This window comes from Pinus tabuliformis, chromosome J, assembly GCF_031772625.1.
Source record: "Pinus tabuliformis cultivar Carrire ecotype Pingquan chromosome J, CPIR1, whole genome shotgun sequence".
Taxonomy (NCBI): domain Eukaryota; kingdom Viridiplantae; phylum Streptophyta; class Pinopsida; order Pinales; family Pinaceae; genus Pinus; species Pinus tabuliformis.
In genome coordinates this window covers 1,083,763,418-1,083,786,671 of record NC_142295.1, presented here as the reverse complement: position 1 = coordinate 1,083,786,671, position 23,254 = coordinate 1,083,763,418, and positions in this window count along the sequence as shown.

The following is a 23,254-nucleotide window of genomic DNA, read 5'->3' as shown; positions in this document are numbered from 1 at the left end:
CAGGGCCCACAATTTTGGCGCTTCATCTCCTAGGGTTAGGTTTTTTGATGTTTAGGGTTTTTCATTGTTTCTCAATAATAAATAGGCCTTTGAGCCTCATTGTAACACAGTTCAAAGGCATGTAGCCGCCACATCTCTCCTCAGAGATAAACTAACATCACCCGAGCTATCTTATTTCCATTATGTTTGTAAGCATAGTTCATTATTTTTCCATTAATGAAATGAAGTGTTTTTTTGCCGCATCTCTATTTTTATGATTATATCTGTAAGTTGTTGCATTCCTGTTTAAGTTCAGATCAGTGGTATCATAGCAGTCTGCTCTTTCTCTATTTTTCCTTGCATGTCCCCAACGAGGTCAGGGTATAAGGAATTAGGGCTTGATCTGGTTGAACCATTGCAAGATCACCCTCGCAAAACCCGATGATCTCCCATGGCGAAATAAAAGAAATACGAGGGGGAAGGATATCCTTTCAAAATGTTGCTCGAAGAAGCTCTCGCCCGACAGAGGGATGCGATGATGGACAACTTTGCCCAAATCCTTCGACGGCTACCCACAAGCGATGCATCTTCATCCAACAGCCACTCTGGAGGTGCCACTCCTTTCAAGGTACAAGTTAACTTTGATATTCCCATATTCGAAGCCCTGATAGATGCAGATGTCATAGATAAATGGTTAAATCTATTGGAAGGATATTTTTCATTTCATGACTTTTCCAATCGGGAAAATATTACGTTTGCACTCCTCAAAGTCGCCCCACACATCAAGGACTGGTGGGAAACCTACTGTGAACAAAAGGACAAGAGTGAACCTTCAATGTTTTCAGCTGCACCCATTTGGAATTCTTTCCGAGACACCATCAAGGAATAGTATTATCCTGTCGGGACCTATGAAGATAAATACATAAAGTGGACCACCCTACGGCAGGGAAGGGACCAAGATGTGTCAGAGTTCACAAATACTTTCCATACACTTCGCACGAAGCTGGGTATCAAGGATACTGAGCGACATTTGGTTCTCAAGTACTGCGGCTACCTACACAAGTACATCCAGGACGAGATGGAGCTCCTAGACATTTCCTCGCTCGACACAACATATCGGTATGTTGTAAAGATTGAGCAGAAGTTTAAACAGAAGAAGCGGGACTTTGGAGCCGCAAATCCAAAGCAAGGAAAAGGCACCCCCAAACTACAGAACAAGGGACCAAGCCAAGGCGGGGCTACCTAAGACAACCCATCAAAGCCGCAAGAAAATAACAACACCACAAAGATGAAGAAGGACACGGGAAAATGGTGTGAGTTCCATAAGAGCTCCACTCACAATACAAGTGAGTGTCGGGCCAAGTAGTCACTGGTGGCCGAGTTGAATGCTTCCAAATCAGACGCACGTTCCGACTCTAAATTAGAACCCGATAAGGGGACTGAAAAAGGGAAGCAAATCATTGATGCGGATCCCAGTGCCACCATGGCCACCACAAAGATCCAGAAAATGGAGCCTGAAGATCTAGAGGAGGGGGAACACCTCACTACAAGAAAAAAGGTCATTGGTGAGGGTCATGCCTGTGACGAACCTTTAAGGTCCGTCACTAATGTCACATATGGTGACGATCTTTAAAAAAGTGTCGTTGTAAGTGTATATAGTGATGGTCCTTTAAGGTTTGTCACCAAAGCCATTTTCAATGACACTTTTGGTGAGGGTCGTTAAAGGCCCGTCAATAATTCTCTCTTTGGTGACACTTTTGGTGAGGGTCGTTAAAGGCCCATCACTAATTCTCTCTTTGGTGACACTTCTAGTGATGATCTTTTATTGACCCTCACCAATGCTCTTTTTGGTTACTTTTGGTGATGGTCAAAAAATGTTTGTCATCATTGATCATTCCAATGATTTTTTTATGACACTTCATGCCTATGATGGACCTTTTCGTCACCAATGTCACATATGGTGACGGTCTTTAAAAAAACGTTGTTGTAAGTGTATATAGTGATGGTCCTCTAAGGTTTGTCACCAAAGCCATTTTCAATGACACTTTTGGTGAGAGTCGTTAAAGGCCCGTCACTAATTCTCTCTTTGGTGACACTTTTGGTGAGGGTCGTTAAAGGGCCATCACTAATTCTCTCTTTGGTGACACTTCTAGTGATGATCTTTTATTTACCCTCACCAATGCTATTTTTGGTTACTTTTGGTGACAGTAAAAAAATGTTCGTCATCATTGATCATTCCAATGAGTTTTTTATGACGCTATGTACCTGTTACTATATTTTTTTCAAAAGATAACGATTTAAGACCTTTGTTGTGGAGTCTTTTTCATTATGTGTCCAAGGTCATAGTGGTTATAGTCAGTTAATTTGTTAAGAAGTAATTAATGTGTATCATTTCCCTCAAGTCATAAGAATATAATTTTCCTATGAGTCAACACATGATTCATCTCTATTAGGTTTATTATCTAGCAAATTTCCTTTAAATAAAGTTCCATTAGTGTGTGTAGGAAATATATTATTTAATACATAATCAAGCTTTGTCAATTCTATTAATGAGAGAGACCTAGCACTCCTCAACGCTCATGTCACACCTTAACATGCTTTGGAACAATACACTAACATTCCTTGCAACACCTCGCATGTCCTGGAACATCTTTGTATCTAGAACATATTGCCATGAGTAGGATGCCCAAGCACATGTTGGCATGCCCTAGCATAGCATAACACTCCCCTATCATGCGTTGGCATGCCCTGTAGTCCCTAGCATGCCTTGGAACACCTTGGCATAATATTGCATTGACAAACATTAGCACTTGGTACACATTGGCACTTGGCATGTATTGGAACATATTATTAGTGTGCCTAGCATGCCCCTTTCGAAAAATATGAAGTCCCGACTTATTAACCCTCTTATGTGTTCATCTTCCAACATTTTAGCTTGGTTATTCCTTTTGTTGCCTTGAAACTCCTTGATGCATATTGGCATACTCTGGCACCCTGCACATCCTAGCATGTCTTAGCACCTGGCATGCCTTGGCACTATATGGCACATGTTAGCACACCCCAAAACTACCTAGCACACTCTAGCACTTCTTGACATGCCGTGATTTTCCCTGGCATGCCTTACCTGTGCTTAGCATACCTTGTCACACCCTCCTTGGCATGACAACTAACACTCATTGACACTCCCCGACACACCCTCATATTCTTTCACTTCCATGCATTTTAACCTAGTGCTCGCTTGTGTTTTCCTAGTACTCCCTAACACTCCTCATCATGCATTAGCACTCTCTAGCACACCTTAGCACTCTTCGATATGCTCTACCACTTCATAGCATGCATCACACTCCCTAATGCACATTGACACTTGGCACGTGTTGGCACTTGGCAAGTCTTAGCATGTTTGGCATGCATTGAGATGACTTAGTATGCTCTGGAATGGTTTAATATTAAAGTTATTTGAGATCAATTATTGGAAACTAGATGAGAAGAAATGGAGGAATATTTGGCACTTAGAATGCATTGACACTTGGCACTTGGCAACTATTGGCACCTAGTGTTGGTGTGCCTAGCATGCCCCTCATGGAAAAGGTAAATTGATGCCTTGAGAGTCCCTTGCATGTATTGTCACACCCTTGTATATCTTTGCATGCCTTATCACTTACATCTTAGCTTGTTTGACATGTTTTCATACTATCAGGCACATGTTAGCATGCCCTAGCATTCCCTAACACACCTTGGCAGTCATGACCTCACAACTAGCATTACATTTTTCCATGACTTGGGAACCTTACATTCACTATAACACCTTGGCACTCCCTAGTTGTCATGCCCTCTGTTATCCTCAATAATGTCCCAGGATGATGAGGATATCGACGGAGGTAACCACAGACCAACATTTTAGTTTGGTAGCTAGACCTACCAAACCATAGAGGGCTCTCTCTATGAAATCACAAGCAAGAGATGACTGGAATGTAAAGGATTTTAGGCTAGATAGCTAGGATCAGGTGGGTTTTTGAAAATTTAGGGTTTTGTTACTAGATAAGGGAGAAAAACCAGGTAGCTAGGTCAGAGGATCAAAGGGTTACATCATAAAAGATATAAAGGAGCAAGGTAGTATTACTTTTGTGATGCATCTTAGGGTTTTCCGGTGTAGTGTAGTGTTTATAAGAAGAAAAAGGTCTTAATGAGCATGAAACGTGAATTCATTAAGCAAGAAAGAAAGTAACACATAATGATTTTTCCATCAAAACAGAGCTTTATGCCAAGAATTATGTTTATAATTTGTAAGGAAAACCATTGAAGAATTGATGAATGGAAAGAGAAGATGAATATCTTTCATATAAAGCTATAACAGAGAAAAAACAACATCACAAACTTACTGCACATGAATTCCTAGATAATAGCTGCAAACTGTGTCCTTTGATTTCTAGAAAATGTCCAAGTACAAGCTACAATAGTTCTCTCCTCTGAAATCCAACCCATTCTATCACTGAGAAATTGATACATAAAGACAAAAGAAACATCTCCCCACTCTTGGGGGTTGAATCCATGACTCTAGGAACTATTCCATGAGTTGTTCTAACCAAACCCTAATGTCTAGGGAAGTGAAAAACAACTTCTACAATTAACTTTAACTCCAACCTCTCTCATAAATGAGGTAAAATTTACATCAAAAAATCTTACAAAGACTAACCACATTATTTACATTTAATTTTACCCCTCACATTCATCTACTTCACCCTTTTTACTTTTACCAAAGTCAAACTAGGAATTACAAAAATTACACAGTGAAAATTTTACAAAAATCTCAGAAATTTCCTGGTGCGTAGCGAGCTGTTGGAGGCCATTTTTGAGTGCCTTTTTGAAGTCCAAATCTAGATCTGAAGCCTTTTCTGGAAATATGGGAGAGTGTAGATGTCTTTAGATTATTTTTTCACTCAAAAGGACCCATTTTTTGGCTGATATATGGCCATTCGCCAAGGTGTCTCCAGGTGCACAATGAAATGGAAAAAGAGGGGAAAAAGGGGATTTTTGGCCTCATTTTTGAATTTTTTTCAAAAAATGAGCCCCAGACCAAGAAAGTGGGAAAATTGGTTTTGAGAGGGGGTAATAATCTTTCCAAAAATTCTGATTTTCCATCATTTGGAGCCCTGAGGAAGGAGCGCGGCGTGAGCTCGCTGCGCTCCTAGATAGAAAATTGCCAAAAAATTTCAAGTGTGCACCAAAACACAATTTTTTCTCCAAATCCTCCCAAAATTTGTCTTGAGATGCCTAATGAGGTATGTTATGCAATCATGGATGCATCAGAAAACAAATCTAACTTACCCTTCTCCTCTTGGCTGATTAGGGTTTCCTTGAGTTTTTACTTCAACTGCTTGATTTTGACCTTGGCAAACTAATTCCTTGTGTAATAATGGATGGCCATTGTCTTTTGCAAATTGTTATCCCTATTGGCCTTTTCAAGTAGATTCTCAAGGTGGCAATTGACTTTGTAAAGCCAAAAATCCTTGTTCTCATTTATTTCCATGGAAATCTTATCTTCAAAGGTCAATTCTTCCATTGGTGGCTTTTGTTCTCTTTCCCTCTGAAGTGCCTTCCTAGGACCCATTGTCCTTGGTCTCTTCCTTGCCACATGTCCTTAATGCTTCTCAGTGTACTCATGGTCCACCACTTCCTTTCCTTTCATCTCTTGTTTCTTGGCTTTGAATTTCTCTTTCCCCATGACTAGCTGTTTTGCCTTAAGTTGATTGTTTTCTTGCTCAAGGAATGAAATGATGAATTTGACCCTTTCCAAATTGTCCTTGAGCTCCATGAGCTGAGAATCCTTCTCTTTGATGACTTGTTTTAGGGTTTTATGCTCATCATGTGCCTCCAAATCAACTAGGTCAAAGTCATCCTCAATGGGCTCCTCATCATGCAAAGAAGCCTCATGATGTGATGGTGATCCTTGTTCTATTGATGTAGTAGGCTTGGCCCCTTCCTCAATTTGAGGAGAAAACACAAGCCTTTTGCCTCTATGATATGTCTTGGTCACCTCAGGCCTAGGTGCCTTGGAAACCTCATCATGTTTGCTTGAAGAGCCCACTTCCATGGGATGTACTAACATGGTTTGGTGTTGGCTTGGTGAAGTGGTTATATGTGTTTTCAAGGCTGCCTCAATGAAGGTGTCCCATGTCACGTTCTTCTCTGTAAATTGATGGAGTACTATAACCTTTATCAGGATATGGTGAAAGAGGCTGGGATAATGCACTTTTCCTTTCAATTTCACCCTTTCAGACATTTTGGTTAGGCTCTTATACAAGTAGCTGGACAAATTTAGAGACTTGGCAACTGTAAAGTGCATGAGCAGTCTTATGTGGTATAAATATAGCTTGGAAAATCTGCCCTCACATGTGAAGAAATTCATGAAAGCCTTCATCAATGGTGCATATCTCTCCAACAAGTATCTGAATGGGAAAACATGTGAGTGAGCTCTTTTATATTGTGATTTCAAGTAGGGTTTTTACTCTTCTAGGTCTAGGTTCATGCCTTTGAACCAGTTTTCACCATGGTTTGGTATGAATGTAGCTTGAGAGATGGCATCCACTGAAAACATGAAATCAGTCCCTGCAATGGTGATCTTATCTTCCTTCAAGGTGAGGGAAAATATACATGTGAGATGCTCATGGTAACCTACTTCCTGCACTCTTTGACAAAACCCTAAGCAATTGACATCTTCAAAGCATTTAATGACAAATGGGGGTGGTGGGCTCCAGTATTGCAGCAATAATGCTGCAACTCCTGGGACTCCCTTCTTTACTCTTATCAACCCGGTAGTTCGTAACAAACTTGGAAGCGATGGTGTTGTATGCACAAGTACTAGCTCTTGCCACAGCTGTCACTTGGTCAGCTGGCACAAGTCCGCTAGGGGCTCAAGCCAACTTCTACGAGCTCTTAGAAGAAGCTTTGTACCTGATGGATGGAAGATAACTCAAAGGAAGTTGATCTACTTGCAGAAAGAAACTGAAGACCAAAGAGTAACATAAACCCTAGAAAACCCTAATTCTACCAGCTAGTCATACTGATGCAAAGGAGAAGATGCGAACTATTGAAAAAGATGCCATTACTTCTACAAAGGTAAAATGCACATGCCTATGCTATCTCTGTCTGAAGAACACATCTTTTTGTATTTTTGATTAAGTTATCAGAATTATCATACATGTGCTTTTGACTGGCTTTTCACTGTGCAGGGGTGGATCAAGAGAGGGAAATGCTTGGAGAAGGTTGGGAAGGTGCAGAGAAGGTCTAAGGTGTCCCTAACACCCTTCTAGAGAATTTCACCAAGTTTGGCTATCCAGCAACCTCACTTGTGAGCTTCTACAGGAAGTCTGCAGGGGTTCTACAGGATGTTTCAGGGATTTCTACAGGATGTTCAGAAATTTCTACAGGATGTTCTAACCTTGGATTTTGGAGGATGGGTGAGTGAAAGAGGATGCATGAGTGGGTAGGGAGGTAGGGTAGGGGTCTAAGAGGACCCAGTGACTGATGGATGAAGTGATGAGAGGATGTGGAAAGCTAACCTGACTTATGGAAGGCTAAGGCAATGGAATAGCAAGCAGGTAGGGTTACGTGGACAGAAGAGTAGTTGTGAGACAAGAAAGCTAACTAGGAGATGGAGCAAATGGCCTAGACGAAGCTTAGTTGGATGAGAGAAAGATGGATGTGCCCTGCACGGTGTGTACTTAACTGAATCAACCAAATCCTGCATACCATCAAAATCCTAGCTAGTCTATCCGAACTATCAAAGAAACAAATGACCAACAACTTTATTTCCAAAGAGAACCATGTACACCACTTGATCAAAGAAACATCTAAAAAGGTCTAAACGCATGACTAACTTCTACAAATGAAACATTACACCAAAGATTGCATGGTCAAGCAAACTAGTGTTTTTGTTGAGTAGCACTGGTTCCACAATTCCAGCCCCTGGTCCAATAAGGGAGAGGTGAAACTGAGAGTGCAGGCAACCCTTTTCTGGAGCTTTTATTAATTATTATCTTATCAATCTATTATACACATCTGAAGCAATTCTATTCCTCAACAATGACCTACTTAACCAACGCAACTAAATCTAGCTCAACAAACTTCATTTCAAATGGATAAAAAAAAAAATCACAGTGCTGAAAGGAAAGATAACAATACAAATAAGGAGGCCCTAGGCTCTCAGGTTGGGCCCAACCCCGAGAGCTATGGCTCCTATAAAAAACTCAGAGCTGATATCAAATCTGACTGCTTCCCATTATCAAAAAATAATCATAAGTCAAGAGTTATGCCAATAATGGCTACAAAAGAACAAAACAGAGCTAGCAGCACGTAGTGCAGAATATGCAAGAGTTTTTCAAAAGTTCTTTTCGAAGGCTGAGGCCTTAACATTTATACACTACGAGGCCCTAGCTGGCCTCCTAAATCTATGGGACTTGGCTGCCCAAACTGTGGGTGAAAAGCTCCTTCCAAGAAATTTGTTTGGCTACCTTCTAGATCCGGTGTTGGTGGCCTTTGGAGCTCGGAGTTGGGGGTGAAGATCCCGAGGGAGGCTATTTAATGCCATAGACAACCCTACTACGAATCCTCAACCCAAGCTTGGATGTCTCCTAGCCCATGTCTGCTCGGTTTTGCTCCAACATGTGTCAAAAAATCCTGAAATGAGCACGTGTTAGCCACCTAGGAATAGTGACTACCCTTATTCGTACAAATGACATAAACATACTAAAAAATAATGCATAAGTTATGAAAAATGAAGGATTGAACAAGGGTAGTTAGGCCAAATGAGCCCAAAATGTTACCAAATTTGGGTCTCATCATCACCCCCCTGCTAAAATGATTGCTCATCCCTGAGCAACTAGTCCAGCTCCTCGTCCTTCATTTCTTTAACCGCCACTCTCACATCCCAGGCTTCTGAAGTAGTATCCTCCTCACTGTCATGGAACCCGGCCTTCCTTTCCACCTCCTCCCATTGCTTATGCTCTTCTTTTTCTGTGCTGCCTTCTACCAATCCCAAAAGTAAAGGTGGGCTTAGCTTGAGGTCTATCTAGCTGGCCTGGAGGTTCTGCATGGACTTCTTGTAGAGAGGTACCCGTACTAGACCCTCCCTCATTCTAGTTGGAGTGTGATACTCCCTGATTTTGAGGCTGTGGGACAATGTGTTCCACCTCCGGGTGCAAGCATGAACACAATTGTCCCCTAATAGTCGCTCCATATCTTCGAAATGTGCTATAGCCTGAGCCTGTTGATCCATGTATTTTAGTAAAGCCTGAGGGTTGGTTGCTAGGTGTTGGTGGGCGGATATCAATGCAGTGGGGTCCCCTGGCTCTGCTCTGATTAACAGTGGTTCATGTAACTCCCGGTTCATAACATCTTTGACCTCTGTCGCTCTCTTTTCTTCGTGGTTTAACCATGAGGTAAATTCCATTAGCTGCATATCTCCCACAACTGTGTTGGGATCCCATGAAGTTACATTAGGAAGGGCCAAATTATGGAGGTAGAACTCTGAGCTCTTGGTCTTGTCCTCTGAGGAGCTGCTGTTGCATAAATCTGTGAACTGTTGGGGGTTTTGGATCTGGGAGATACCCCTCTGTGCTAATGCATTAATCTGGAATTGCAGCCACTGGTCCCGTAGGTATAGGCCATAAGATTTGGCCGGCTGCCTACATTGTAGAGCATCCATAGCCCAACTGGCCATGCAGGCCAGTTGTGCCTCTTTTTCTTGCAACTGCTGTTTGAGAGCTTGTATCTCTATGTTTGCTTGCAATTCCCTTTCCTGTAGATGCTGGTTTAGTTCCTCAGGACCAGCTTGCATTCCTTCTTTGCCTTGAGGTTCTGCTGTAGTGTCCTCTGATGTTGTGCCCCTTTCTTTCCTCTGTTCCTGTAGCTGCAGTTTGAGCTTCTCATTCTCTTCCTGTAGAAATACTCGCTGGCAGTTTCCCACGTGTTTGGCCATAGCTAATTCCCTTCTGGCCTCCTTGAGTTGTTCCTCCAAGGGGCCTATATCTGCTACTCCTTTAGATTTAGCTATCCTCATCCATGTGTGGGTCCTCACTCGTTCTTCCTCCAGCGCAAAGAAAAGCGGCACTGTGAATTTTTGTGGAATAATTTTCCCAGCCTCCAAAAAGTTATAATAAGAGCTCAAGCTGGGCTGGGGGCTAGGCTCCATAATGTGTTCTACCTCTTCTTCCCTTTGTGGTGATGTAGCTGCCTCCCCCTCCATTCTTTCAGTCTCCTTGAGCCTGGCTAATGTTTCCTGTAGAACTGCTTCAGCATCCTGTAGAGGGGTTTTTGAAGCTGACCTTTCCATTCTCTCCCTCCAGGTAGTTGTCTTGGGGCTCCCCCACTCGTAAGTGACTGATACTTTGGAGGGGGACTTCTCCTTTGGCGAGGTAGGGGTGTCTTCGATGGTAATTGGGTCTTTAGATGGAGGTTGGGGCCTGCCGGTTTTAATTCTTACACTTCTCCTCGCTTTGAAATACAGAGGAGTCTCCCTTTTGCGTTTCTCCTTTGGCTTGGGAGAGGTACTTAGGGTGGCCAGCACAGCTGTTGCCTCCCGAGCAAGAATTTCGGCCATCTTCTCCTGCTGTGTTCTTTTCTCAGGACTTCATGTAGAAAGCCCTGTAGTGGCTGATTTCTGACTTCCTGTAGAAGCCGTTTTCAATTTTCCTGTAGAAACAGATGGCACCATTTTAGCCTGCTTGGCTGAGGGTGCTTTTTCTTTCAATTTTGTTGGGGCTGCCTTAGAGGTGCCCTCACTGACATGGACTTTTTCAGTCCTTTCCACCCTGCTCTGCAGTCATTTCTCCCTGGGGGTTAATGTGGTTTTGTCACCCTCTGTTTTGGAAGCTTGGTTTTCCTCTTGTTTTCCCTTGTGCTCTTTCTTTGGTGCTTTGGCCATGGTTTCTTGGCCTTTCTCTTTCTTCTCTGTTTGAATTGGTTCCTTCTCCTCACTGCTGGAGGAGGTGAACTCCTCAGCCAGCACTTGGATGTCATCATCCTTAGTCAAATTTCGGAAGGTTTCCCAGGAGAGAGGGACGGTATACGTGTGGAGTGCATCTTCCATGAGGAGCTTAATGAGCCCATGATGGGCTATTTGATCTGGCATCCCCTCTCTCAATTTAGTGGCACACTCAGTCATGGACTGCAGGAGGAAGTAAGGGATGCTCAACTTTTTCTCTGAGGGTAGGTCCATTTGGTGCCTAAGTTTTGTGAGCAGCCGAAAATGGTATCCTTACACGATGCTGAATCGCCCCTCGCACGTGATATACTTCATAATTTGGAGGCTGACCTCACTCCAGAACGGTTGTAGGCTGGTTCTTCAAACTCCATTCTTGTCTTCTGAGAAGTGCTCCTCCGGCAAAAAAAATTCCTTCTTAGCCTTCTGGCCCAGTTTTCTCTCCTCCTTATCCCAAGGTACCCCTATCGGTAGATCAGTGACCCTGCTAATGAACTGTGGGGTGAGTTTGAGGGTCAAACCTCTGAAGTTGACAACAGCCAACGTTTTGGACTTCGACTGCAAGGATCGCAGGAATTCTTTTGCAACCTCGTCATCATGACCTTGAAGCTTGTCACAGAATGACATCCACCGTGCACGAGAAAACAGGTCTACCACCTCAGGGGTTTCCCATAGCTTCTTTGAGTCTGTAGGCTCTTTCCTGATGAACCCACCCAGCATGGTAAAAGCTTGCTGTGTTGGCCTGAGCTGGCTGGTGCGTATAAAAAGATGGATCTTTGGGATTTCCTTAGACAGAGCGCAGAGTTACGCCTCTATCATGCACACAGTTTATAAATTCATGACTGTCTACAGGTGAGCCTTGACAGTGGCTCAATTATGAACCAAACCCTGTAGAAAATCCCGCATACACACTACGATGACAATTCTCATGCAGAAATAAGAAGACACATGCAAATTCATGCACAGACTGTAATTTACGGTCTTCTACCCCTTTGATACATCGACTTCACCACCTTTCGAACCAATTGCATGGGAGGACTATGTTCAGGCTTACCTCATTCCAGACTTTCCACCTTTGACGTGAAAAATTTAATTTCCTCCGTAACGTTGAGCTTCCTGTAGCGCAGATTACTGTAGAAGTCGTGCACGGGTTCTGGGGAGCGCTTCAGTGGTTCTGGGCATTCTGTGCAACAACAGGACGTTTGAACAGGCTGAGAACTCGGAGTATCAACCTTCAGGAAATTGTGGATGCGTACTCGGCTGCAAAGCGGTTGGGAATAAATGAGTGTAGTGCGCCAAACGTGATCTAGCCGGTTGAATCTCTACGGAACTCGTGGCGCGGGGGTGAGCTGTCCCCGTCGGCCCATTGGCCGACGTCACCTGTGATCATTCCACTACATGTCTGCCTGACTGCCGAATCATTCCCTGCATATCTACTGCCGCCACTCCTGTTAGATCGCCGCTTCTCTCCGACTGGACTCTTCCCACGTGTCCATTTCCTGTCTCGTCGACACACCCAAAGCTTTTTGGATCGGACAAGGCCGTCGGGCTAGTTGTGGTGGCCATTTGAATGGCTACCCGACTTGCTCAACCCATTCATTTTCATATTTACACACATTTTAGAGCATTTTTCATGTAATTTGATGAAATAGGGTGAGGCACTTACCTGTGCGGCTGTGACGTTATTTTTCTCATGCTTCAGGACAAGGGTGGCGGATCCGCTTGCTGCTGCTTCGTGCACAGGCATGGGAGTTCCTTTTCGCTGACTGCTACTGGTTACGAGACCGGTTTCCTGGCTGTGGATGGTGCATGTGCCGGCTCATGAGTTTCAGGTATCTTCATGGCGTGTGCTCTAGCCGGATCAACTGCTACAGGATTCCTGTAGGACATCCTGTAGCCGTTTCTCCTCCTCGGGTGCATGCCGGAATGGTGGAGTCACGTTCACGGTTGCAGGGTCCTCGGATTGCCTTGACAGGTAGCGCAGTGGCCTTTGCATGCTTTATTTTTCATTTGAAAATGATTTCTTCTGAGAGTCCAACGTTCTGGTTTGATTGTGCAGGTATTTCAATCGTATGGCAGCAATGGTGGTGGAAGGAGGCGACAACAGTGGGTGATGGAGAAAAAAATTTGTTGCATGCCTCCTTATTGGACTTCGGGCTTCAAATTCTTATACATAGTCAGTCCTGGCCCGTCCTAAGATTCTACAGGAAGTTTCTTGTAGAAATACAGAACTTCCTGTAGAAAGTTCTGTAGCTTCCTAGAGGAGGCTGAACTATGACCACATCTTGCCCAAACCTTGGAAGAGATGAGCGTTTCTGGAGGGAGTGCTGGTGAGGTCACATGGTAGCATGGTAGGGACCCTTGTCCTTGAGTTGAGAGGCCTCCTTTCCTGCATGGAATACCTGCAACCTGCATTAATTTCCAGAGCTTGAGCCTGTTTTTCTATTTCTGCCTCCTTTTTTGTTTTCTTTTCCTTGTTTTTTTGTTTTCTCTTTTTTTTTTTTTTTTTTTTGAGGAGACAGCAGGGGCGCCTCAATGAGGTTTTCACCCCTACTATCTGCCTTGGGTGCCTCAGAGAGGTTTTCACCCAAGGGTCTTTTTGTTTTTATTCTAATTTTCTAGAGAGACAGCAAGGGCGCCTCAATGAGGTTTTCACCCCTACCATCTGCCTTGGGAGCCTCAGAAAGGTTTTCACCCAAGGATCTTTTTATTATGATTTTTTTTTTTTTGGATGCTCAGGGTATGTCCAAAACAGAGGCAGAACCCTTCTCTATGACCAGCACTGATTTTTCCACAGTTTTGATGAACTTTTGCCTCGAAAGAGGTTTCCTGTAGATATTTAGTCGATGCCCATTGACGAGCATGGGGATGGCATCCTCATCGATGGTCCGGATAAGAACAGACCCATTATCATTACACTTCTCTACTGCATATGGTCCTAGCCATCTTGTCCTCAGCTTCCCCTTGAAATCCTTATGTCTGGAATCATACAGCAGCGCCCAATCTCTCGATTGGAATTTCTTGTCATTAAGGTACCGGTCATGCCATATCTTCCTCTGAAGTTGAACTACTTTTGAGTGGAGAAGTGCCTGCATTTGGTGTTCATCTAGCCCATTCAACTGTAATAACCTTTCTTGTTGGGCATGGCTGAGATCTAGGTCTAGCTGACCTGCCATCCTCAATGTGTTGTACTCGAACTCAATTGACAACAAAGCTCTCTTCCCATAGACCAGCTCATAAGGTGTGAAACCGGTTGTGGTATTCCAAGTGGTGTTGTAAGCCTAGGTGGCCTCAACCAGGCGATCTTCCCAATCCTTTCTGTTGTTGCTCACCACCTTAGTCAAAATCCCTTCTAATGCTCTATTGGTGACTTCCACCTGCCCATTTGCTTGAGGATGATAGGGGGTGGAAGTCCTATGCTTGATCTTGTGATGAGAAAGCAAATCTTCAATTAATTTGGAGGTGAACTGGCTTCCTTGATCGGTGACTAGCTCTCTTGGGTAGCCAAATTTGTAGAAGATGTTTTCTCTTAAAAACTCAGCCACCTTCTCTTCTGTCGCTGCTCTGATTGCCTTGGTTTCCACCCACTTTGTCAAATAGTCTGTGCAAACAATGATGTAAGACCTTTGCCTTGAAGGAGGATTGGTAGGACCCACAAAATCCATGCCCCACTTCTCAAATGGTTCAAGAGTCACTTGAGGTTGAGAGGCATTTCGTCCCTTGGGGTTGGCTTCCCCATCCTTTGGCATCGGTCACATTGGCTGATATATCTCTTGACATCTTGATGAAGCGTGGGCCAATAGTAGCCTGTCTGTAGAATTTTGAAGGCAGTCCTCTTGGCTGCAAAAAGTCCTCCACAAGGCCCATCATGACAGGTTAGGAGGATGTCAAAGACTTCCTCCTCCCTTACACAACGCCTTAAGATCTGATCGGGGCCAAGTTTGAACAGGTTGCCCCCGCTCCAAGTGAATGAGGCACTCTTCCTTACAATTATGCTTTTCTCTTTGGAAGATAGATGCGGAGGGAATTGTGCTGAGACCAGATAGTTTGCTATATCAGCAAACCATGGGGAGAGTACTGAGATAGCAAACAGATGTTTATCTGGCATCTGGTCATCTACTATTCCATCTTCACCTGCAGGCAAATCCAGTATAGACAAGAAGTCAGCAACAACATTTTCTTTACCTGGTTTGTCAATGATAGTAAAATCAAACTGCTGCAACAGAAGTAACCATCTAATAATACGAGCATTCACATATGGTTTATTCATTAAATATCTAATTGCAGCATGATCAGTATGTACAAATGTTTGATAGCCAGTGATGTAGTGTCGGAACTTGTTCAGGGCATGGACCACAGCCAGGAACTCTTTCTTAGTTACAATATAGTTCAGTTCTGCCTTGGATAAGTTTTTGCTGACAAAGTATATGGCATATGGGAGTTTTTGTTCAACCTGTCCTAAGGCTGCCCCTATGGCTTTGTTCGAGGCATCAGTGTGGATGTGGAAAGGTAGGGCCCAGTTTGGACCTCTTAATATCGGGGCGGACACCAACTTATCCTTTAATTCATTCAGAGCCCTTTGACAGTCGTCCGTCCATTTGAACTCAACATCTTTTGCTAAGAGGCCAAACAGTGGCGAGGCTAGCTTACTGAAGTCTTTAATAAATCTTCTATAATATCCTGCTAAGCCTAGGAAACTCCGAACATCTCTTACTTTCTGAGGAGGTGGAACCTTCTTGATGAGAGCAATTTTATTAGGATCCACCTGCAATCATTGGCGAGAAATGGTATGTCCTAGCACGGTCCCTTCAGTCATCAAGAATTCACATTTTTCAGGACTAAGGGATAGGTTCATCTCAATGCACTTGGTTAGGACTTTTCCCAGATTGGACAATGCTTCTTGGAAGTTGGACCCATAGGGAGTGAAGTCATCCATATAGATTTCCACCGAATCATTGAACAGCTCAGAAAAGATGCTCAATACTGCTCTTTGGAAAGTGGCAGGAGCGTTGCATAGCCCAAAGGGAAGGAATCAGTAAGCAAAGGCACCCCAAGGACAAGTGAAGGTGGTCTTATCTTGGTCTTCCGGGCTGATTTGGATCTGGTTATACCCGCTGAACCCATCTAGGAAAGAGAAAAACTTCTTCCCCGCTAGTCCATCCAGCACTTGATCTATGAAAGGCAGAGGAAAGTGGTCTTTCTTGGTGGCTTTGTTCAGTTCTTGGTAGTCCACACAGATTCTCCACTTTCCTTTTTTCTTGGGTACCAACACCAGAGGGGACACCCATTCGCTATCTGAGATGGGGTAGATGAATCCTACATCCAACAATTTTTGCAGTTCTTCTTTGACAATGTCCTTAAGGGCTGGATTCATTCTCCTTTGAGGTTGCCTAACCGGTTTACAATCTTCCTTGATGTAGATGCAATGGGTACAGACCGAAGGGTGGACTCCTTTCATCTCCTTATAGCTCCAAGCGAAAGCATCTAGATGACTGGCCAACAGACTATACAACTCCTTTTCCTGGGAAGGAGATAGGGAGGAGCTGATCTTTAACGTTCTCTCGGAACCAAACTCCACATTTTTGACTCTGGGAGAGAGTGGACAGTCACACAAAGGTCCATTAAGGTGCTAGCTTGAGTATCTTCCACTAGTTTCTCTAAGGACAATGCACTGGGAGGCAGATTCTGAAATCAAGGCCTCAATCAAATCATCCTCAGTTTGAGGACCTCCCCTGGTGGTTTCTAAGGTGCACAAGGGTGAAGAGTACACCTCATCCTCTTCTCCTTCTTCCAACCAAAGTGGTAAGTCATGCTCTAATAGAGGTTGGGTAGGAGGGTATAGGACTAGCTGCTTGGACATATGACCATTTTTGATGGTCATGTTTCCTGCTCGGCAGCTTATGTAAGCATCCGCAGTGGCTAACCAAGGTCTTCCCAAAATAAGGGGGTATCCAGTAAGCTTTTCCTTTGGCTGAAGAACCAAGAAATCCGCAGGATACTCCCAAGAGTCAACAGAGACCAAGACATCCTCCACAATCCCTTCGGGAGTCACGGTGGAGCGATCTGCCAACTATAGGACCGTCGAGGTCTTCCTTAAGGAACCCTGAAGGTTGAGTTTGAGCATGGTATCCCTGGTCATCACATTAATGGCAGCCCCTAAATCAATCAAAGTGTGGGGTATGATGGTGCCATTTATGTGGACATCAACTACAGGACTCCCAGGATCCAAGTACTTTGGACAGATTACTTGCCCCAACATAAGATCAGACAGTTGTCCTACGACATTGATGGTGGAGGTATCTCTTTTTCGCCTGCCTAGGTGCCTGAAACACTTTTCCTTAACTAGTTTGTTGTATATCGGTACATCTTTGATGGCTTGGAGAAGTGGTATTCTCACACACAACTGTTTGAGTTCTCCCAGAAGCTCATTCTCCTCTGGGTCGGGTTGTGTGGTTACTGTTAGTCTCTCAGGAAAGGGTGGAGTGGTCTTGGGGTCACTTTCCTGTTTATCTTCCTCGTCCTCTAGGGGAGGAGGTTAGTGATCCGGAAGAGTCTTCCCGGATCGCAGGTTGATCTCCTGGATCTCCAAAACATAGGTAGGGTAGGTTGTTTCCCCGGTATATACCTGCTGGGCCTGTCGGTTGTTGGGATTTGAGTTCAGTTGAGTAGGCATTAGGGGTTGTCTTGGAGGAGCAGGAGGTAATGGTTGTGGTTGAGCTGGTGGTGGAGTCAAAATGGCGGGAGGCGTGTTGTACTAGGGCCTCCACCCCGATTGAGGTGCATTCCACTGAGGCTGTGGCTGGACATGTGAGTGAAACGAATGAGTAGTGGGCTGAGTATGGTATTGAGGTGGGTAAGACCATGGAGGATGCACAGACCAGGGAGGATGAGTAGGGGGGCCCCAAGAAGGCATAGGAGCATATTGGTTGGGGCTATAATAGGCTTGGGATGTCCCTTGCATCCCCTGCTGGTAAGGTCTAGGTCCATGTGGCCTTCTTTGGTTGAGGAAGTAGAGAAGTTCAGTGGGTGCCTCAGTTCCTTGGTACATGGCCTGAAACCCAGGTAAGGTTGGGCATTGGTTCGTGGGGTGGTCCTCCTCACAAACGAAGCATACCTCTACCGAGTGTAAGGGACACTCGTTCTTATGGTGCTTCCTTGTACAACTATGACAAAAGATGGCCAAAGCCCTCTCAGCTTCCTCTTTCTTTTGCTGGATTCGGAATGTATCAAGTTGCATGGCAATGGTCTGTCTCACCTCACTTTTGAGGTCCTCCAGCTGATTAACAAACTCATGCTTGGAGAAAGTAGCACTAGCTGAAAGGGGGTTTCCCCTACCTCTTTTCCGGGCTGCCCTAGAGTGGTTTCTAAACATAGTCTTTATATCCTTGTAAGGTAGTTGGTAGATGTCTCCTCCAGCTAGCATGTGAAGGGTATCTAGAAGGTCTTCAGGGACTCCTCGGAGCAGGAACAACTTGAGAGATTCAAGGTCGAGTGTGCACCTGACCCATTTATAGCTAAGTTGGAATCTTTCCTCATAATCTTCTAAAGACTCATCATTTCCCATGGTCATCTGAAAGATCTCTCCCTTGGCTTCCTTAGACCTACAGTAGTCCCGATATTTGGCATTGAAAGCTTGCTGCATCTGAGCCCAAGTGGTGATACTGTTTCCAGGTAATCCCATGAACCAGCGTAATGCTGCATCCTTAAGGGTAGAGGGAAAGAGTTTCAGTTTTTGCTCATCTTCTGTATAGTCATAGGTTCGATAAAGGACAATAAACTCAAACAAGAAGTATCAGGGTCTTCAGTAGTCAATCCATGGAAGTGAGGTAAAATGGAGGGGCTTATGTTTTTCATTTTCATGTCTCCATTGGTCTCTCGGATGGGAAAGGCACCTTCTATTCTCTCATCTTCTCTTCCATCTTTAGCCATGGCTTCAGGTGGAGTGGTTTCTAACTCCTCTTTTAGTATAGGATCTTCGTATATCTCAGGAGGCTCGCCTATAGGTTCTTCTGGATCACTGTCACCAAAGAAGAGAGAAGGGTGACTCAGTGAAGTGGTGGGCGTGTTGGGTAAGAATTTTCCGGTTTTATCTCTGTTCCTACGAGGCATGAAATGGAAAGGCTTTTGAGTGCTTTCTGATTTTTCTGCTTGTACCTGCAAAACTAAAATAGATTGAACTGCAACTAGCGATCTTGCTGAAATGAAGATGCGGAATTTAAATGAAAGCAGGAAAGGACTAAGCTACGTTGCTCAAATGAAATTGCAGGAATGAAATGCTAGTTTACGCTTGTAGAATTGAAATTGCTAGTCTACACTTGCGGAATTGAAATTGCTAGTCTACGCTTGCAGAATTGAGATTGCTAATCTACGCTTGCAGAATTGAAATTGCAGAATTAAAATGCTAATCTATGAAAGCAGGAAATATCTATTTTACTTTTGCGGAAATGAAATTGCAGAATGGAAATGAAATAAACTATTTAGTAGAAGGCGAGTGTAGGAAGATAGAAGAAAAGCAACAATCACCAATACTCTGATGCTTCCCCGGCAACGGCGCCAAAAAGATGGTGGGCTCCAGTATTGCAGCAATAATGCTGCAACTCCTGGGACTCCCTTCTTTACTCTTATCAACCCGGTAGTTCGTAACAAACTTTGAAGCGACGGTGTTGTATGCACAAGTACTAGCTCTTGCCGCAACTGTCACTTGGTCAGCTAACACAAGTCCACTAGGGGCTCAAGCCAACTTCTATGAACTCTTAGAAGAAGCTTTGTACCTAATGGATGGAAGCTAACTCAAAGGAAGCTGATCTACTTGCAGAAAGAAACTGAAGACCAAAGAGTAACATAAACCCTAGCAAACCCTAATTTTACTAGCTAGTCCTACTAATGCAAAGGAGAAGATGCGAACTATTGGAAAAGATGCCATTACTTCTACAAAGGTAAAATGCACATGCCTATGCTGTCTCTGTCTGAAGAACACATCTTTTTGTATTTTTGATTAAGTTATCAGAATTATCATACATGTGCTTTTAACTGGCTTTTCACTGTACAGGGGTGGATCAAGAGAGGGAAATGCTTGGAGAAGGTTGGGAAGGTGCAGAGAAGGTCTAAGGTGTCCCTAACACCCTTCCAGAGAATTTCACCAAGTTTGGCTATCCAGCAACCTCACTTGTGAGCTTCTACAGGAAGTCTGCAGGGGTTCTACAGGATGTTTCAGGGATTTCTACAGGATGTTCAGAAATTTCTACAGGATGTTCTAACCTTGGATTTTGGAGGATGGGTGAGTGAAAGAGGATGCATGAGTGGGTAGGGAGGTAGGGTAGGGGTCTGAGAGGACCCAGTGACTGATGGATGAAGTGATGAGAGGATGTGGAAAGCTAACCTGACTTAAGGAAGGCTAAGGCAATGGAAGAGCAAGCAGGTAGGGTTACGTGGACAGAAGAGTAGTTGTGAGACGAGAAAGCTAACTAGGAGATGGAGCAGCTGGCCTGGACGAAGCTTAGGTGGATGAGAGAAAGATGGATGTGCCCTGCACGGTGTGTACTTAACTGAATCAACCAAATCCTGCATACAATCAAAATCCTAGCTAGTCTATCCGAACTGTCAATGAAACAAATGAATGGAAGCTTTATTTCCAAAGAGAACCATGTACAGCACTTGATCAAAGAAACATCTAAAAAGGTCTGAACGCATGACTAACTTCTACAAATGAAACATTACACCAAAGATTGCATGGTCAAGCAAACTAGTGTTTTTGTTGAGTAGCACTGGTTCCACAATTCCAGCCCCTGGTCCAATAAGGGAGAGGTGAAACTGAGCGTGCAGGCAACCCTTTTCTGGAGATTTTATCAATTCTTATCTTATCAATCTATTCTACACATCTGAAGCAATTCTATTCCTCAACAATGACCTACTTAACCAACGCAACTAAATCTAGCTCAACAAACTTCATTTCAAATGGATAAAAGAAAAATCACAGTGCTGAAAGGAAAGATAACAATACAAATAAGGAGGCCCTAGGCTCTCAGGTTGGGCCCAACCCTGAGAGCTATGGCTCCTATAAAAGAACTTAGAGCTGATATCAAATCTGACTGCTTCCCATTATCAAAAAATAATCATAAGTCAAGAGTTATGCCAATAATGGCTACAAAAGAACAAAACAGAGCTAGCAGCACGTAGTGCAGAATATGCAAGAGTTTTTCAAAAGTCCTTTTCGAAGGCTGAGGCCTTAACATTTATACACTACGAGGCCCTAGCTGGCCTCCTAAATCTATGGGACTTGGCTGCCCAAACTATGAGTGAACAGCTCCTTCCAAGAAATCTGTTTGGCTGCCTTCTAGATCCGGTGTTGGTGGCCTTTGGAGCTCGGAGTTGGGGGTGAAGATCCTGAGGGAGGCTATTTAATGCCATAGACAACCCTCCTACGAATCCTCAACCCAAGCTTGGCTGTCTCCTAGCCCATGTCTGCTCGGTTTTGCTCCAACATGTGTCAAAAAATCCTGAAATGAGCACGTGTTAGCCACCTAGGAATAGTGACTACCCTTATTCATACAAATGACATAAACATACTAAAAATAATGCATAAGTTATGAAAAATGAAGGATTGAACAAGGGTAGTTAGGCCAAATGAGCCCAAAATGTTACCAAATTTGGGGCTCATCAGGGGGGGAGGTGATTTCATTGCAATTAGAGGGCTCAAACCTCTGTATCTTTCCCCCCTTGTTTTACTTCCTCTTCTCTGATGGTGATGAGTTAGGATCCATACTTCAAACCCTAGGTGAAAGGAAAGCAAAAACAATTAAATTTGCTGCTGTGAGGGAATGAGGTGGTATGATGGACTTAGGAGTTGCCTAAATTTGTAAGAAAATTTAGGAGGGTAGGGGATGATGTCAGTGAGTAGGGGAACAAGCAATTTTGGGAAATGAGTGAGGGGAGGGGTTGGAAAAGGAAAAAACACAGACCTATCCTAGAAAGAGATAGGGTAGATTAGGGTAGATTAGATTGGTGTATTAGCTGCAAATAGAGGTGTAGGGACAAGGAATCTAGGGTTTAGGGCAACAACTCATCATTTGAGGATCAAAACCATGAAAATCATGTAAACCTTAGAAGAAGAAGTATTTGATCATTTTCTTGACATATGAGGCAAAGGAGGGCATGAAAATGATTAAAATTACTTGCTATAGAGCTTGGAGGATGAAATGACTAAAGAGGAGCTTTGAAAAATAAATTTTGGTGGTCAAACAACAATTTTGGACAAATGTGCCCCGTGCGCAGCAAAAGCTTCCTGTGCACAACGTGATGTGTAGGTGCACATCGAAGGCTTTCTGTGTGCAGCGAGAGTCAATGTTTGCCAGTGAGGGCTATGGAATCACAATTTTTTGCAAAGGAGAGGGGGGAGCTCGATGCTAGGATGGTAGACAAGTGCAAATGAGTGTGAATGATCTCCTCCGTGTGCTTTTATAATTTTCTTTTGGTGTCTAAGTGATTAATGAGGTAGGACGGCCCACCTCACCAATTCACTTTATTTTTGAGTATTATAGCCTCAGGACCTCTTCTTGTAACTTTAGAACCTTAGGAACATGATTACATAAAAAAACATAAATTACATTTGAAATCAAGTGTTATTGAACAAATTTACCTATTGCTACTCCTCATTTTCTGGATTTATACATGAAATGACTGATTTTGTGACCTTAACCCTAATGACCTAATGGTGACACTGAGATGAATGGAGGCCATGATGATGTGACTGAAGTGATATTAATGATGTTTTCATGATGGTAGACTCAACTGGGTGATGAAAGTGATCGACATATGAAATTCTTGAGAGAGTGGAAATAACCCTAGACACACTAGCCAATGACCAAATTTTTATTTGAAGACTCACTGAAATGACAAAAATTTGACTTGACACCCTAACAACACCTTTTAAGAGCATATTTGATCACTGGTGATAGGCTGAACTGATTGACACTAATACCCTCACATATAACCTTACTTTTTTTGTGACTTGGGAACCCAACCAATTCATTAGCAAAACAATATTGTGCCCAACCCAAAGTCTCCCTTTCTCCAACTTGAGGTCAACAATGTCAAGTTGGAGGTCCACCAAGTCGAATTTCAAAAATTTCTAGAAATGAGAATTTTTATACTTTTATATTTTTTAAGATTGAAATGAGAATTTTCTATATTATTATTGGACCAAAGCCCTAAAATTTACTCATTTAAAAGAACCTAGAAAATACAAATTTATTGGGCACATGCCATTTGTTTAGCCTTCTTCTATGAATGTTGGTTCCA